The following is an 18,934-nucleotide window of genomic DNA, read 5'->3' on the forward strand; positions in this document are numbered from 1 at the left end:
TGGTCAACCCCATGTAAGTTATGGGGCAGTAACAGTACACTTTTCAAAACGTGTTTTTCAGCCCGAAATAAACGCGTTTTTTCAGACAACTGAATCCCCATGTAGCAGCAAGGCTCAGAAGAGCCCACACACTCAGATCTTAACCCCAGTGTGCAGAAATGGTCAAGACGTGTTTTTCAGCAGAAATAAACATGTTTCTGCAAGTTTGGTAAACCCCATGTAAGGTATGGGGCAGTAACAGTACACTTTTCAAAACGTGTTTTTCAGTCCGAAATAAACGCGTTTTTTCAGACAACTGAATCCCCATGTAGCAGCAAGGCTCAGAAGAGCCCACACACTCAGATCTTAACCCCAGTGTGCAGTAAGGTTCAAAACGTGTTTTTCAGCAGAAATAAACATGTTTCTGCAAGTTTGGTCAACCCCATGTAAGTTATGGGGCAGTAACAGTACACTTTTCAAAACGTGTTTTTCAGCCCGAAATAAACGCGTTTTTTCAGACAACTGAATCCCCATGTAGCAGCAAGGCTCAGAAGAGCCCACACACTCAGATCTTAACCCCAGTGTGCAGAAAGGTTCAAAACGTGTTTTTCAGCAGAAATAAACATGTTTCTGCAAGTTTGGTCAACCCCATGTAAGGTATGGGGCAGTAACAGTACACTTTTCAAAACGTGTTTTTCAGCCCGAAATAAACGCGTTTTTTCAGACAACTGAATCCCCATGTAGCAGCAAGGCTCAGAAGAGCCCACACACTCAGATCTTAACCCCAGTGTGCAGAAAGGTTCAAAACGTGTTTTTCAGCAGAAATAAACATGTTTCTGCAAGTTTGGTCAACCCCATGTAAGTTATGGGGCAGTAACAGTACACTTTTCAAAACGTGTTTTTCAGCCCGAAATAAACGCGTTTTTTCAGACAACTGAATCCCCATGTAGCAGCAAGGCTCAGAAGAGCCCACACACTCAGATCTTAACCCCAGTGTGCAAAAAGGTTCAAAACGTGTTTTTCAGCAGAAATAAACATGTTTCTGCAAGTTTGGTCAACCCCATGTAAGTTATGTTGCAGTAACAGTACACTTTTCAAAACGTGTTTTTCAGCCCGAAATAAACGCGTTTTTTCATACAACTGAATCCCCATGTAGCAGCAAGGCTCAGAAGAGCCCACACACTCAGCTCTTAACCCCAGTGTGCAGAAAGGTTCAAAACGTGTTTTTCAGCAGAAATAAACATGTTTCTGCAAGTTTGGTCAACCCCATGTAAGTTATGGGGCAGTAACAGTACACTTTTCAAAACGTGTTTTTCAGCCCGAAATAAACGCGTTTTTTCAGACAACTGAATCCCCATGTAGCAGCAAGTCTCAGAAGAGCCCACACACTCAGATCTTAACCCCAGTGTGCAGTAAGGTTCAAAACGTGTTTTTCAGCAGAAATAAACATGTTTCTGCAAGTTTGGTCAACCCCATGTAAGTTATGGGGCAGTAACAGTACACTTTTCAAAACGTGTTTTTCAGCCCGAAATAAACGCGTTTTTTCATACAACTGAATCCCCATGTAGCAGCAAGGCTCAGAAGAGCCCACACACTCAGCTCTTATCCCCAGTGTGCAGAAAGGGTCAAAACGTGTTTTTCAGCAGAAATAAACATGTTTCTGCAAGTTTGGTCAACCCCATGTAAGTTATGGGGCAGTAACAGTACACTTTTCAAAACGTGTTTTTCAGCCCGAAATAAACGCGTTTTTTCAGACAACTGAATCCCCATGTAGCAGCAAGGCACAGAAGAGCCCACACACTCAGATCTTAACCCCAGTGTGCAGAAAGGTTCAAAACGTGTTTTTCAGCAGAAATAAACATGTTTCTGCAAGTTTGGTCAACCCCATGTAAGTTATGGGGCAGTAACAGTACACTTTTCAAAACGTGTTTTTCAGCCCGAAATAAACGCGTTTTTTCAGACAACTGAATCCCCATGTAGCAGCAAGTCTCAGAAGAGCCCACACACTCAGATCTTAACCCCAGTGTGCAGAAAGGTTCAAAACGTGTTTTTCAGCAGAAATAAACATGTTTCTGCAAGTTTGGTCAACCCCATGTAAGGTATGGGGCAGTAACAGTACACTTTTCAAAACGTGTTTTTCAGCCCGAAATAAACGCGTTTTTTCAGACAACTGAATCCCCATGTAGCAGCAAGGCTCAGAAGAGCCCACACACTCAGATCTTAACCCCAGTGTGCAGAAAGGTTCAAAACGTGTTTTTCAGCAGAAATAAACATGTTTCTGCAAGTTTGGTCAACCCCATGTAAGTTATTGGGCAGTAACAGTACACTTTTCAAAACGTGTTTTTCAGCCCGAAATAAACGCGTTTTTTCATACAACTGAATCCCCATGTAGCAGCAAGGCTCAGAAGAGCCCACACACTCAGCTCTTATCCCCAGTGTGCAGAAAGGGTCAAAACGTGTTTTTCAGCAGAAATAAACATGTTTCTGCAAGTTTGGTCAACCCCATGTAAGTTATGGGGCAGTAACAGTACACTTTTCAAAACGTGTTTTTCAGCCCGAAATAAACGCGTTTTTTCAGACAACTGAATCCCCATGTAGCAGCAAGGCTCAGAAGAGCCCACACACTCAGATCTTAACCCCAGTGTGCAGAAAGGTTCAAAACGTGTTTTTCAGCAGAAATAAACATGTTTCTGCAAGTTTGGTCAACCCCATGTAAGTTATGGGGCAGTAACAGTACACTTTTCAAAACGTGTTTTTCAGCCCGAAATAAACGCGTTTTTTCAGACAACTGAATCCCCATGTAGCAGCAAGTCTCAGAAGAGCCCACACACTCAGATCTTAACCCCAGTGTGCAGTAAGGTTCAAAACGTGTTTTTCAGCAGAAATAAACATGTTTCTGCAAGTTTGGTCAACCCCATGTAAGTTATGGGGCAGTAACAGTACACTTTTCAAAACGTGTTTTTCAGCCCGAAATAAACGCGTTTTTTCAGACAACTGAATCCCCATGTAGCAGCAAGTCTCAGAAGAGCCCACACACTCAGATCTTAACCCCAGTGTGCAGAAAGGTTCAAAACGTGTTTTTCAGCAGAAATAAACATGTTTCTGCAAGTTTGGTCAACCCCATGTAAGGTATGGGGCAGTAACAGTACACTTTTCAAAACGTGTTTTTCAGCCCGAAATAAACGCGTTTTTTCAGACAACTGAATCCCCATGTAGCAGCAAGGCTCAGAAGAGCCCACACACTCAGATCTTAACCCCAGTGTGCAGAAAGGTTCAAAACGTGTTTTTCAGCAGAAATAAACATGTTTCTGCAAGTTTGGTCAACCCCATGTAAGGTATGGGGCAGTAACAGTACACTTTTCAAAACGTGTTTTTCAGCCCGAAATAAACGCGTTTTTTCAGACAACTAAATCCCCATGTAGCAGCAAGGCTCAGAAGAGCCCACACACTCAGATCTTAACCCCAGTGTGCAGAAAGGTTCAAAACGTGTTTTTCAGCAGAAATAAACATGTTTCTGCAAGTTTGGTCAACCCCATGTAAGTTATGGGGCAGTAACAGTACACTTTTCAAAACGTGTTTTTCAGCCCGAAATAAACGTGTTTTTTCAGACAACTGAATCCCCATGTAGCAGCAAGGCTCAGAAGAGCCCACACACTCAGATCTTAACCCCAGTGTGCAAAAAGGTTCAAAACGTGTTTTTCAGCAGAAATAAACATGTTTCTGCAAGTTTGGTCAACCCCATGTAAGTTATGTTGCAATAACAGTACACTTTTCAAAACGTGTTTTTCAGCCCGAAATAAACGCGTTTTTTCAGTCAACTGAATCCCCACGAAGCAGCAAGGCTCAGATGAGCCCACACACTCAGCTCTTATCCCCAGTGTGCAGAAAGGGTCAAAACGTGTTTTTCAGCAGAAATAAACATGTTTCTGCAAGTTTGGTCAACCCCATGTAAGTTATGGGGCAGTAACAGTACACTTTTCAAAACGTGTTTTTCAGCCCGAAATAAACGCGTTTTTTCAGACAACTGAATCCCAATGTAGCAGCAAGGCTCAGAAGAGCCCACACACTCAGATCTTAACCCCAGTGTGCAGAAAGGTTCAAAACGTGTTTTTCAGCAGAAATAAACATGTTTCTGCAAGTTTGGTCAACCCCATGTAAGGTATGGGGCAGTAACAGTACACTTTTCAAAACGTGTTTTTCAGCCCGAAATAAACGCGTTTTTTCAGACAACTAAATCCCCATGTAGCAGCAAGGCTCAGAAGAGCCCACACACTCAGATCTTAACCCCAGTGTGCAGAAAGGTTCAAAACGTGTTTTTCAGCAGAAATAAACATGTTTCTGCAAGTTTGGTCAACCCCATGTAAGTTATGGGGCAGTAACAGTACACTTTTCAAAACGTGTTTTTCAGCCCGAAATAAACGCGTTTTTTCAGACAACTGAATCCCCATGTAGCAGCAAGGCTCAGAAGAGCCCACACACTCAGATCTTAACCCCAGTGTGCAGAAAGGATCAAAACGTGTTTTTCAGCAGAAATAAACATGTTTCTGCAAGTTTGGTCAACCCCATGTAAGTTATGGGGCAGTAACAGTACACTTTTCAAAACGTGTTTTTCAGCCCGAAATAAACGCGTTTTTTCAGACAACTGAATCCCCATGTAGCAGCAAGGCTCAGAAGAGCCCACACACTCAGATCTTAACCCCAGTGTGCAGAAAGGTTCAAAACGTGTTTTTCAGCAGAAATAAACATGTTTCTGCAAGTTTGGTCAACCCCATGTAAGGTATGGGGCAGTAACAGTACACTTTTCAAAACGTGTTTTTCAGCCCGAAATAAACGTGTTTTTTCAGACAACTGAATCCCCATGTAGCAGCAAGGCTCAGAAGAGCCCACACACTCAGATCTTAACCCCAGTGTGCAGAAAGGTTCAAAACGTGTTTTTCAGCAGAAATAAACATGTTTCTGCAAGTTTGGTCAACCCCATGTAAGTTATGGGGCAGTAACAGTACACTTTTCAAAACGTGTTTTTCAGCCCGAAATAAACGCGTTTTTTCAGACAACTGAATCCCCATGTAGCAGCAAAGCTCAGAAGAGCCCACACACTCAGATCTTAACCCCAGTGTGCAAAAAGGTTCAAAACGTGTTTTTCAGCAGAAATAAACATGTTTCTGCAAGTTTGGTCAACCCCATGTAAGTTATGGGGCAGTAACAGTACACTTTTCAAAACGTGTTTTTCAGCCCGAAATAAACGCGTTTTTTCAGACAACTGAATCCCCATGTAGCAGCAAGGCTCAGAAGAGCCCACACACTCAGATCTTAACCCCAGTGTGCAGAAATGGTCAAGACGTGTTTTTCAGCAGAAATAAACATGTTTCTGCAAGTTTGGTAAACCCCATGTAAGGTATGGGGCAGTAACAGTACACTTTTCAAAACGTGTTTTTCAGTCCGAAATAAACGCGTTTTTTCAGACAACTGAATCCCCATGTAGCAGCAAGGCTCAGAAGAGCCCACACACTCAGATCTTAACCCCAGTGTGCAGTAAGGTTCAAAACGTGTTTTTCAGCAGAAATAAACATGTTTCTGCAAGTTTGGTCAACCCCATGTAAGTTATGGGGCAGTAACAGTACACTTTTCAAAACGTGTTTTTCAGCCCGAAATAAACGCGTTTTTTCAGACAACTGAATCCCCATGTAGCAGCAAGGCTCAGAAGAGCCCACACACTCAGATCTTAACCCCAGTGTGCAGAAAGGTTCAAAACGTGTTTTTCAGCAGAAATAAACATGTTTCTGCAAGTTTGGTCAACCCCATGTAAGGTATGGGGCAGTAACAGTACACTTTTCAAAACGTGTTTTTCAGCCCGAAATAAACGCGTTTTTTCAGACAACTGAATCCCCATGTAGCAGCAAGGCTCAGAAGAGCCCACACACTCAGATCTTAACCCCAGTGTGCAGAAAGGTTCAAAACGTGTTTTTCAGCAGAAATAAACATGTTTCTGCAAGTTTGGTCAACCCCATGTAAGTTATGGGGCAGTAACAGTACACTTTTCAAAACGTGTTTTTCAGCCCGAAATAAACGCGTTTTTTCATACAACTGAATCCCCATGTAGCAGCAAGGCTCAGAAGAGCCCACACACTCAGCTCTTATCCCCAGTGTGCAGAAAGGGTCAAAACGTGTTTTTCAGCAGAAATAAACATGTTTCTGCAAGTTTGGTCAACCCCATGTAAGTTATGGGGCAGTAACAGTACACTTTTCAAAACGTGTTTTTCAGCCCGAAATAAACGCGTTTTTTCAGACAACTGAATCCCCATGTAGCAGCAAGGCTCAGAAGAGCCCACACACTCAGCTCTTAACCCCAGTGTGCAGAAAGGTTCAAAACGTGTTTTTCAGCAGAAATAAACATGTTTCTGCAAGTTTGGTCAACCCCATGTAAGTTATGGGGCAGTAACAGTACACTTTTCAAAACGTGTTTTTCAGCCCGAAATAAACGCGTTTTTTCAGACAACTGAATCCCCATGTAGCAGCAAGTCTCAGAAGAGCCCACACACTCAGATCTTAACCCCAGTGTGCAGTAAGGTTCAAAACGTGTTTTTCAGCAGAAATAAACATGTTTCTGCAAGTTTGGTCAACCCCATGTAAGTTATGGGGCAGTAACAGTACACTTTTCAAAACGTGTTTTTCAGCCCGAAATAAACGCGTTTTTTCATACAACTGAATCCCCATGTAGCAGCAAGGCTCAGAAGAGCCCACACACTCAGCTCTTATCCCCAGTGTGCAGAAAGGGTCAAAACGTGTTTTTCAGCAGAAATAAACATGTTTCTGCAAGTTTGGTCAACCCCATGTAAGTTATGGGGCAGTAACAGTACACTTTTCAAAACGTGTTTTTCAGCCCGAAATAAACGCGTTTTTTCAGACAACTGAATCCCCATGTAGCAGCAAGGCACAGAAGAGCCCACACACTCAGATCTTAACCCCAGTGTGCAGAAAGGTTCAAAACGTGTTTTTCAGCAGAAATAAACATGTTTCTGCAAGTTTGGTCAACCCCATGTAAGTTATGGGGCAGTAACAGTACACTTTTCAAAACGTGTTTTTCAGCCCGAAATAAACGCGTTTTTTCAGACAACTGAATCCCCATGTAGCAGCAAGTCTCAGAAGAGCCCACACACTCAGATCTTAACCCCAGTGTGCAGAAAGGTTCAAAACGTGTTTTTCAGCAGAAATAAACATGTTTCTGCAAGTTTGGTCAACCCCATGTAAGGTATGGGGCAGTAACAGTACACTTTTCAAAACGTGTTTTTCAGCCCGAAATAAACGCGTTTTTTCAGACAACTGAATCCCCATGTAGCAGCAAGGCTCAGAAGAGCCCACACACTCAGATCTTAACCCCAGTGTGCAGAAAGGTTCAAAACGTGTTTTTCAGCAGAAATAAACATGTTTCTGCAAGTTTGGTCAACCCCATGTAAGTTATTGGGCAGTAACAGTACACTTTTCAAAACGTGTTTTTCAGCCCGAAATAAACGCGTTTTTTCAGACAACTGAATCCCCATGTAGCAGCAAGGCTCAGAAGAGCCCACACACTCAGATCTTAACCCCAGTGTGCAGTAAGGTTCAAAACGTGTTTTTCAGCAGAAATAAACATGTTTCTGCAAGTTTGGTCAACCCCATGTAAGTTATGGGGCAGTAACAGTACACTTTTCAAAACGTGTTTTTCAGCCCGAAATAAACGCGTTTTTTCATACAACTGAATCCCCATGTAGCAGCAAGGCTCAGAAGAGCCCACACACTCAGCTCTTATCCCCAGTGTGCAGAAAGGGTCAAAACGTGTTTTTCAGCAGAAATAAACATGTTTCTGCAAGTTTGGTCAACCCCATGTAAGTTATGGGGCAGTAACAGTACACTTTTCAAAACGTGTTTTTCAGCCCGAAATAAACGCGTTTTTTCAGACAACTGAATCCCCATGTAGCAGCAAGGCTCAGAAGAGCCCACACACTCAGATCTTAACCCCAGTGTGCAGAAAGGTTCAAAACGTGTTTTTCAGCAGAAATAAACATGTTTCTGCAAGTTTGGTCAACCCCATGTAAGTTATGGGGCAGTAACAGTACACTTTTCAAAACGTGTTTTTCAGCCCGAAATAAACGCGTTTTTTCAGACAACTGAATCCCCATGTAGCAGCAAGTCTCAGAAGAGCCCACACACTCAGATCTTAACCCCAGTGTGCAGTAAGGTTCAAAACGTGTTTTTCAGCAGAAATAAACATGTTTCTGCAAGTTTGGTCAACCCCATGTAAGTTATGGGGCAGTAACAGTACACTTTTCAAAACGTGTTTTTCAGCCCGAAATAAACGCGTTTTTTCAGACAACTGAATCCCCATGTAGCAGCAAGTCTCAGAAGAGCCCACACACTCAGATCTTAACCCCAGTGTGCAGAAAGGTTCAAAACGTGTTTTTCAGCAGAAATAAACATGTTTCTGCAAGTTTGGTCAACCCCATGTAAGGTATGGGGCAGTAACAGTACACTTTTCAAAACGTGTTTTTCAGCCCGAAATAAACGCGTTTTTTCAGACAACTGAATCCCCATGTAGCAGCAAGGCTCAGAAGAGCCCACACACTCAGATCTTAACCCCAGTGTGCAGAAAGGTTCAAAACGTGTTTTTCAGCAGAAATAAACATGTTTCTGCAAGTTTGGTCAACCCCATGTAAGTTATGGGGCAGTAACAGTACACTTTTCAAAACGTGTTTTTCAGCCCGAAATAAACGCGTTTTTTCAGACAACTGAATCCCCATGTAGCAGCAAGGCTCAGAAGAGCCCACACACTCAGATCTTAACCCCAGTGTGCAGAAAGGGTCAAAACGTGTTTTTCAGCAGAAATAAACATGTTTCTGCAAGTTTGGTCAACCCCATGTAAGTTATGGGGCAGTAACAGTACACTTTTCAAAACGTGTTTTTCAGCCCGAAATAAACGCGTTTTTTCAGACAACTGAATCCCCATGTAGCAGCAAGGCTCAGAAGAGCCCACACACTCAGATCTTAACCCCAGTGTGCAGAAAGGTTCAAAACGTGTTTTTCAGCAGAAATAAACATGTTTCTGCAAGTTTGGTCAACCCCATGTAAGGTATGGGGCAGTAACAGTACACTTTTCAAAACGTGTTTTTCAGCCCGAAATAAACGCGTTTTTTCAGACAACTGAATCCCCATGTAGCAGCAAGGCTCAGAAGAGCCCACACACTCAGATCTTAACCCCAGTGTGCAGAAAGGTTCAAAACGTGTTTTTCAGCAGAAATAAACATGTTTCTGCAAGTTTGGTCAACCCCATGTAAGTTATGGGGCAGTAACAGTACACTTTTCAAAACGTGTTTTTCAGCCCGAAATAAACGCGTTTTTTCAGACAACTGAATCCCCATGTAGCAGCAAGGCTCAGAAGAGCCCACACACTCAGATCTTAACCCCAGTGTGCAAAAAGGTTCAAAACGTGTTTTTCAGCAGAAATAAACATGTTTCTGCAAGTTTGGTCAACCCCATGTAAGTTATGGGGCAGTAACAGTACACTTTTCAAAACGTGTTTTTCAGCCCGAAATAAACGCGTTTTTTCATACAACTGAATCCCCATGTAGCAGCAAGGCTCAGAAGAGCCCACACACTCAGCTCTTATCCCCAGTGTGCAGAAAGGGTCAAAACGTGTTTTTCAGCAGAAATAAACATGTTTCTGCAAGTTTGGTCAACCCCATGTAAGTTATGGGGCAGTAACAGTACACTTTTCAAAACGTGTTTTTCAGCCCGAAATAAACGCGTTTTTTCAGACAACTGAATCCCCATGTAGCAGCAAGGCTCAGAAGAGCCCACACACTCAGATCTTAACCCCAGTGTGCAGAAAGGTTCAAAACGTGTTTTTCAGCAGAAATAAACATGTTTCTGCAAGTTTGGTCAACCCCATGTAAGTTATGGGGCAGTAACAGTACACTTTTCAAAACGTGTTTTTCAGCCCGAAATAAACGCGTTTTTTCAGACAACTGAATCCCCATGTAGCAGCAAGTCTCAGAAGAGCCCACACACTCAGATCTTAACCCCAGTGTGCAGTAAGGTTCAAAACGTGTTTTTCAGCAGAAATAAACATGTTTCTGCAAGTTTGGTCAACCCCATGTAAGTTATGGGGCAGTAACAGTACACTTTTCAAAACGTGTTTTTCAGCCCGAAATAAACGCGTTTTTTCATACAACTGAATCCCCATGTAGCAGCAAGGCTCAGAAGAGCCCACACACTCAGCTCTTATCCCCAGTGTGCAGAAAGGGTCAAAACGTGTTTTTCAGCAGAAATAAACATGTTTCTGCAAGTTTGGTCAACCCCATGTAAGTTATGGGGCAGTAACAGTACACTTTTCAAAACGTGTTTTTCAGCCCGAAATAAACGCGTTTTTTCAGACAACTGAATCCCCATGTAGCAGCAAGGCTCAGAAGAGCCCACACACTCAGATCTTAACCCCAGTGTGCAGAAAGGTTCAAAACGTGTTTTTCAGCAGAAATAAACATGTTTCTGCAAGTTTGGTCAACCCCATGTAAGTTATGGGGCAGTAACAGTACACTTTTCAAAACGTGTTTTTCAGCCCGAAATAAACGCGTTTTTTCATACAACTGAATCCCCATGTAGCAGCAAGGCTCAGAAGAGCCCACACACTCAGCTCTTATCCCCAGTGTGCAGAAAGGGTCAAAACGTGTTTTTCAGCAGAAATAAACATGTTTCTGCAAGTTTGGTCAACCCCATGTAAGTTATGGGGCAGTAACAGTACACTTTTCAAAACGTGTTTTTCAGCCCGAGATAAACGCGTTTTTTCAGACAACTGAATACCCATGTAGCAGCAAGGCTCAGAAGAGCCCACACACTCAGATCTTAACCCCAGTGTGCAGAAAGGTTCAAAACGTGTTTTTCAGCAGAAATAAACATGTTTCTGCAAGTTTGGTCAACCCCATGTAAGTTATGGGGCAGTAACAGTACACTTTTCAAAACGTGTTTTTCAGCCCGAAATAAACGCGTTTTTTCAGACAACTGAATCCCCATGTAGCAGCAAGTCTCAGAAGAGCCCACACACTCAGATCTTAACCCCAGTGTGCAGAAAGGTTCAAAACGTGTTTTTCAGCAGAAATAAACATGTTTCTGCAAGTTTGGTCAACCCCATGTAAGTTATGGGGCAGTAACAGTACACTTTTCAAAACGTGTTTTTCAGCCCGAAATAAACGCGTTTTTTCAGACAACTGAATCCCCATGTAGCAGCAAGTCTCAGAAGAGCCCACACACTCAGATCTTAACCCCAGTGTGCAGAAAGGTTCAAAACGTGTTTTTCAGCAGAAATAAACATGTTTCTGCAAGTTTGGTCAACCCCATGTAAGGTATGGGGCAGTAACAGTACACTTTTCAAAACGTGTTTTTCAGCCCGAAATAAACGCGTTTTTTCAGACAACTGAATCCCCATGTAGCAGCAAGGCTCAGAAGAGCCCACACACTCAGATCTTAACCCCAGTGTGCAGAAAGGTTCAAAACGTGTTTTTCAGCAGAAATAAACATGTTTCTGCAAGTTTGGTCAACCCCATGTAAGTTATGGGGCAGTAACAGTACACTTTTCAAAACGTGTTTTTCAGCCCGAAATAAACGCGTTTTTTCAGACAACTGAATCCCCATGTAGCAGCAAGGCTCAGAAGAGCCCACACACTCAGATCTTAACCCCAGTGTGCAAAAAGGTTCAAAACGTGTTTTTCAGCAGAAATAAACATGTTTCTGCAAGTTTGGTCAACCCCATGTAAGTTATGGGGCAGTAACAGTACACTTTTCAAAACGTGTTTTTCAGCCCGAAATAAACGCGTTTTTTCATACAACTGAATCCCCATGTAGCAGCAAGGCTCAGAAGAGCCCACACACTCAGCTCTTATCCCCAGTGTGCAGAAAGGGTCAAAACGTGTTTTTCAGCAGAAATAAACATGTTTCTGCAAGTTTGGTCAACCCCATGTAAGGTATGGGGCAGTAACAGTACACTTTTCAAAACGTGTTTTTCAGCCCGAAATAAACGCGTTTTTTCAGACAACTGAATCCTCATGTAGCAGCAAGGCACAGAAGAGCCCACACACTCAGATCTTAACCCCAGTGTGCAGAAAGGTTCAAAACGTGTTTTTCAGCAGAAATAAACATGTTTCTGCAAGTTTGGTCAACCCCATGTAAGTTATGGGGCAGTAACAGTACACTTTTCAAAACGTGTTTTTCAGCCCGAAATAAACGCGTTTTTTCAGACAACTGAATCCCCATGTAGCAGCAAGTCTCAGAAGAGCCCACACACTCAGATCTTAACCCCAGTGTGCAGAAAGGTTCAAAACGTGTTTTTCAGCAGAAATAAACATGTTTCTGCAAGTTTGGTCAACCCCATGTAAGGTATGGGGCAGTAACAGTACACTTTTCAAAACGTGTTTTTCAGCCCGAAATAAACGCGTTTTTTCAGACAACTGAATCCCCATGTAGCAGCAAGGCTCAGAAGAGCCCACACACTCAGATCTTAACCCCAGTGTGCAGAAAGGTTCAAAACGTGTTTTTCAGCAGAAATAAACATGTTTCTGCAAGTTTGGTCAACCCCATGTAAGTTATGGGGCAGTAACAGTACACTTTTCAAAACGTGTTTTTCAGCCCGAAATAAACGCGTTTTTTCAGACAACTGAATCCCCATGTAGCAGCAAGGCTCAGAAGAGCCCACACACTCAGATCTTAACCCCAGTGTGCAGAAAGGGTCAAAACGTGTTTTTCAGCAGAAATAAACATGTTTCTGCAAGTTTGGTCAACCCCATGTAAGTTATGGGGCAGTAACAGTACACTTTTCAAAACGTGTTTTTCAGCCCGAAATAAACGCGTTTTTTCAGACAACTGAATCCCCATGTAGCAGCAAGGCTCAGAAGAGCCCACACACTCAGATCTTAACCCCAGTGTGCAGAAAGGTTCAAAACGTGTTTTTCAGCAGAAATAAACATGTTTCTGCAAGTTTGGTCAACCCCATGTAAGTTATTGGGCAGTAACAGTACACTTTTCAAAACGTGTTTTTCAGCCCGAAATAAACGCGTTTTTTCAGACAACTGAATCCCCATGTAGCAGCAAGTCTCAGAAGAGCCCACACACTCAGATCTTAACCCCAGTGTGCAGTAAGGTTCAAAACGTGTTTTTCAGCAGAAATAAACATGTTTCTGCAAGTTTGGTCAACCCCATGTAAGTTATGGGGCAGTAACAGTACACTTTTCAAAACGTGTTTTTCAGCCCGAAATAAATGCGTTTTTTCATACAACTGAATCCCCATGTAGCAGCAAGGCTCAGAAGAGCCCACACACTCAGCTCTTATCCCCAGTGTGCAGAAAGGGTCAAAACGTGTTTTTCAGCAGAAATAAACATGTTTCTGCAAGTTTGGTCAACCCCATGTAAGTTATGGGGCAGTAACAGTACACTTTTCAAAACGTGTTTTTCAGCCCGAAATAAACGCGTTTTTTCAGACAACTGAATCCCCATGTAGCAGCAAGGCTCAGAAGAGCCCACACACTCAGATCTTAACCCCAGTGTGCAGAAAGGTTCAAAACGTGTTTTTCAGCAGAAATAAACATGTTTCTGCAAGTTTGGTCAACCCCATGTAAGTTATGGGGCAGTAACAGTACACTTTTCAAAACGTGTTTTTCAGCCCGAAATAAACGCGTTTTTTCAGACAACTGAATCCCCATGTAGCAGCAAGGCTCAGAAGAGCCCACACACTCAGATCTTAACCCCAGTGTGCAAAAAGGTTCAAAACGTGTTTTTCAGCAGAAATAAACATGTTTCTGCAAGTTTGGTCAACCCCATGTAAGTTATGGGGCAGTAACAGTACACTTTTCAAAACGTGTTTTTCAGCCCGAAATAAACGCGTTTTTTCAGACAACTGAATCCCCATGTAGCAGCAAGGCTCAGAAGAGCCCACACACTCAGATCTTAACCCCAGTGTGCAGAAAGGTTCAAAACGTGTTTTTCAGCAGAAATAAACATGTTTCTGCAAGTTTGGTCAACCCCATGTAAGTTATGGGGCAGTAACAGTACACTTTTCAAAACGTGTTTTTCAGCCCGAAATAAACGCGTTTTTTCAGACAACTGAATCCCCATGTAGCAGCAAGTCTCAGAAGAGCCCACACACTCAGATCTTAACCCCAGTGTGCAGTAAGGTTCAAAACGTGTTTTTCAGCAGAAATAAACATGTTTCTGCAAGTTTGGTCAACCCCATGTAAGTTATGGGGCAGTAACAGTACACTTTTCAAAACGTGTTTTTCAGCCCGAAATAAACGCGTTTTTTCAGACAACTGAATCCCCATGTAGCAGCAAGGCTCAGAAGAGCCCACACACTCAGATCTTAACCCCAGTGTGCAGAAAGGTTCAAAACGTGTTTTTCAGCAGAAATAAACATGTTTCTGCAAGTTTGGTCAACCCCTTGTAAGTTATGGGGCAGTAACAGTACACTTTTCAAAACGTGTTTTTCAGCCCGAAATAAACGCGTTTTATCATACAACTGAATCCCCATGTAGCAGCAAGGCTCAGAAGAGCCCACACACTCAGCTCTTATCCCCAGTGTGCAGAAAGGGTCAAAACGTGTTTTTCAGCAGAAATAAACATGTTTCTGCAGGTTTGGTCAACCCCATGTAAGGTATGGGGCAGTAACAGTACACTTTTCAAAACGTGTTTTTCAGCCCGAAATAAACGCGTTTTTTCAGACAACTGAATCCCCATGTAGCAGCAAGGCTCAGAAGAGCCCACACACTCAGATCTTAACCCCAGTGTGCAGAAAGGTTCAAAACGTGTTTTTCAGCAGAAATAAACATGTTTCTGCAAGTTTGGTCAACCCCATGTAAGTTATGGGGCAGTAACAGTACACTTTTCAAAACGTGTTTTTCAGCCCGAAATAAACGCGTTTTTTCAGACAACTGAATCCCCATGTAGCAGCAAGGCACAGAAGAGCCCACACACTCAGATCTTAACCCCAGTGTGCAGAAAGGTTCAAAACGTGTTTTTCAGCAGACATAAACATGTTTCTGCAAGTTTGGTCAACCCCATGTAAGTTATGGGGCAGTAACAGTACACTTTTCAAAACGTGTTTTTCAGCCCGAAATAAACGCGTTTTTTCAGACAACTGAATCCCCATGTAGCAGCAAGGCACAGAAGAGCCCACACACTCAGATCTTAACCCCAGTGTGCAGAAAGGTTCAAAACGTGTTTTTCAGCAGAAATAAACATGTTTCTGCAAGTTTGGTCAACCCCATGTAAGTTATGGGGCAGTAACAGTACACTTTTCAAAACGTGTTTTTCAGCCCGAAATAAACGCGTTTTTTCAGACAACTGAATCCCCATGTAGCAGCAAGTCTCAGAAGAGCCCACACACTCAGATCTTAACCCCAGTGTGCAGAAAGGTTCAAAACGTGTTTTTCAGCAGAAATAAACATGTTTCTGCAAGTTTGGTCAACCCCATGTAAGGTATGGGGCAGTAACAGTACACTTTTCAAAACGTGTTTTTCAGCCCGAAATAAACGCGTTTTTTCATACAACTGAATCCCCATGTAGCAGCAAGGCTCAGAAGAGCCCACACACTCAGATCTTAACCCCAGTGTCTAAAAAGGTTCAAAACGTGTTTTTCAGCAGAAATAAACATGTTTCTGCAAGTTTGGTCAACCCCATGTAAGTTATGGGGCAGTAACAGTACACTTTTCAAAACGTGTTTTTCAGCCCGAAATAAACGCGTTTTTTCAGACAACTGAATCCCCATGTAGCAGCAAGGCTCAGAAGAGCCCACACACTCAGATCTTAACCCCAGTGTGCAGAAAGGTTCAAAACGTGTTTTTCAGCAGAAATAAACATGTTTCTGCAAGTTTGGTCAACCCCATGTAAGTTATGGGGCAGTAACAGTACACTTTTCAAAACGTGTTTTTCAGCCCGAAATAAACGCGTTTTTTCAGACAACTGAATCCCCATGTAGCAGCAAGGCTCAGAAGAGCCCACACACTCAGATCTTAACCCCAGTGTGCAGAAAGGTTCAAAACGTGTTTTTCAGCAGAAATAAACATGTTTCTGCAAGTTTGGTCAACCCCATGTAAGGTATGGGGCAGTAACAGTACACTTTTCAAAACGTGTTTTTCAGCACGAAATAAACGTGTTTTTTCAGACAACTGAATCCCCATGTAGCAGCAAGGCTCAGAAGAGCCCACACACTCAGATCTTAACCCCAGTGTGCAGAAAGGTTCAAAACGTGTTTTTCAGCAGAAATAAACATGTTTCTGCAAGTTTGGTCAACCCCATGTAAGTTATGGGGCAGTAACAGTACACTTTTCAAAACGTGTTTTTCAGCCCGAAATAAACGCGTTTTTTCAGACAACTGAATCCCCATGTAGCAGCAAAGCTCAGAAGAGCCCACACACTCAGATCTTAACCCCAGTGTGCAGAAAGGTTCAAAACGTGTTTTTCAGCAGAAATAAACATGTTTCTGCAAGTTTGGTCAACCCCATGTAAGTTATGGGGCAGTAACAGTACACTTTTCAAAACGTGTTTTTCAGCCCGAAATAAACGCGTTTTTTCAGACAACTGAATCCCCATGTAGCAGCAAGGCTCAGAAGAGCCCACACACTCAGATCTTAACCCCAGTGTGCAGAAAGGGTCAAAACGTGTTTTTCAGCAGAAATAAACATGTTTCTGCAAGTTTGGTCAACCCCATGTAAGTTATGGGGCAGTAACAGTACACTTTTCAAAACGTGTTTTTCAGCCCGAAATAAACGCGTTTTTTCAGACAACTGAATCCCCATGTAGCAGCAAGGCTCAGAAGAGCCCACACACTCAGATCTTAACCCCAGTGTGCAGAAAGGTTCAAAACGTGTTTTTCAGCAGAAATAAACATGTTTCTGCAAGTTTGGTCAACCCCATGTAAGTTATTGGGCAGTAACAGTACACTTTTCAAAACGTGTTTTTCAGCCCGAAATAAACGCGTTTTTTCAGACAACTGAATCCCCATGTAGCAGCAAGTCTCAGAAGAGCCCACACACTCAGATCTTAACCCCAGTGTGCAGTAAGGTTCAAAACGTGTTTTTCAGCAGAAATAAACATGTTTCTGCAAGTTTGGTCAACCCCATGTAAGTTATGGGGCAGTAACAGTACACTTTTCAAAACGTGTTTTTCAGCCCGAAATAAATGCGTTTTTTCATACAACTGAATCCCCATGTAGCAGCAAGGCTCAGAAGAGCCCACACACTCAGCTCTTATCCCCAGTGTGCAGAAAGGGTCAAAACGTGTTTTTCAGCAGAAATAAACATGTTTCTGCAAGTTTGGTCAACCCCATGTAAGTTATGGGGCAGTAACAGTACACTTTTCAAAACGTGTTTTTCAGCCCGAAATAAACGCGTTTTTTCAGACAACTGAATCCCCATGTAGCAGCAAGGCTCAGAAGAGCCCACACACTCAGATCTTAACCCCAGTGTGCAGAAAGGTTCAAAACGTGTTTTTCAGCAGAAATAAACATGTTTCTGCAAGTTTGGTCAACCCCATGTAAGTTATGGGGCAGTAACAGTACACTTTTCAAAACGTGTTTTTCAGCCCGAAATAAACGCGTTTTTTCAGACAACTGAATCCCCATGTAGCAGCAAGTCTCAGAAGAGCCCACACACTCAGATCTTAACCCCAGTGTGCAGTAAGGTTCAAAACGTGTTTTTCAGCAGAAATAAACATGTTTCTGCAAGTTTGGTCAACCCCATGTAAGTTATGGGGCAGTAACAGTACACTTTTCAAAACGTGTTTTTCAGCCCGAAATAAACGCGTTTTTTCAGACAACTGAATCCCCATGTAGCAGCAAGTCTCAGAAGAGCCCACACACTCAGATCTTAACCCCAGTGTGCAGAAAGGTTCAAAACGTGTTTTTCAGCAGAAATAAACATGTTTCTGCAAGTTTGGTCAACCCCATGTAAGGTATGGGGCAGTAACAGTACACTTTTCAAAACGTGTTTTTCAGCCCGAAATAAACGCGTTTTTTCAGACAACTGAATCCCCATGTAGCAGCAAGGCTCAGAAGAGCCCACACACTCAGATCTTAACCCCAGTGTGCAGAAAGGTTCAAAACGTGTTTTTCAGCAGAAATAAACATGTTTCTGCAAGTTTGGTCAACCCCATGTAAGTTATGGGGCAGTAACAGTACACTTTTCAAAACGTGTTTTTCAGCCCGAAATAAACGCGTTTTTTCAGACAACTGAATCCCCATGTAGCAGCAAGGCTCAGAAGAGCCCACACACTCAGATCTTAACCCCAGTGTGCAGAAAGGGTCAAAACGTGTTTTTCAGCAGAAATAAACATGTTTCTGCAAGTTTGGTCAACCCCATGTAAGTTATGGGGCAGTAACAGTACACTTTTCAAAACGTGTTTTTCAGCCCGAAATAAACGCGTTTTTTCAGACAACTGAATCCCCATGTAGCAGCAAGGCTCAGAAGAGCCCACACACTCAGATCTTAACCCCAGTGTGCAGAAAGGTTCAAAACGTGTTTTTCAGCAGAAATAAACATGTTTCTGCAAGTTTGGTCAACCCCATGTAAGTTATGGGGCAGTAACAGTACACTTTTCAAAACGTGTTTTTCAGCCCGAAATAAACGCGTTTTTTCAGACAACTGAATCCCCATGTAGCAGCAAGGCTCAGAAGAGCCCACACACTCAGATCTTAACCCCAGTGTGCAAAAAGGTTCAAAACGTGTTTTTCAGCAGAAATAAACATGTTTCTGCAAGTTTGGTCAACCCCATGTAAGTTATGGGGCAGTAACAGTACACTTTTCAAAACGTGTTTTTCAGCCCGAAATAAACGCGTTTTTTCAGACAACTGAATCCCCATGTAGCAGCAAGGCTCAGAAGAGCCCACACACTCAGATCTTAACCCCAGTGTGCAGAAAGGTTCAAAACGTGTTTTTCAGCAGAAATA

This window comes from Lepisosteus platostomus, chromosome 7, assembly GCF_059453375.1.
Source record: "Lepisosteus platostomus isolate fLepPlt1 chromosome 7, fLepPlt1.hap1, whole genome shotgun sequence".
NCBI classification, from domain to species: domain Eukaryota; kingdom Metazoa; phylum Chordata; class Actinopteri; order Semionotiformes; family Lepisosteidae; genus Lepisosteus; species Lepisosteus platostomus.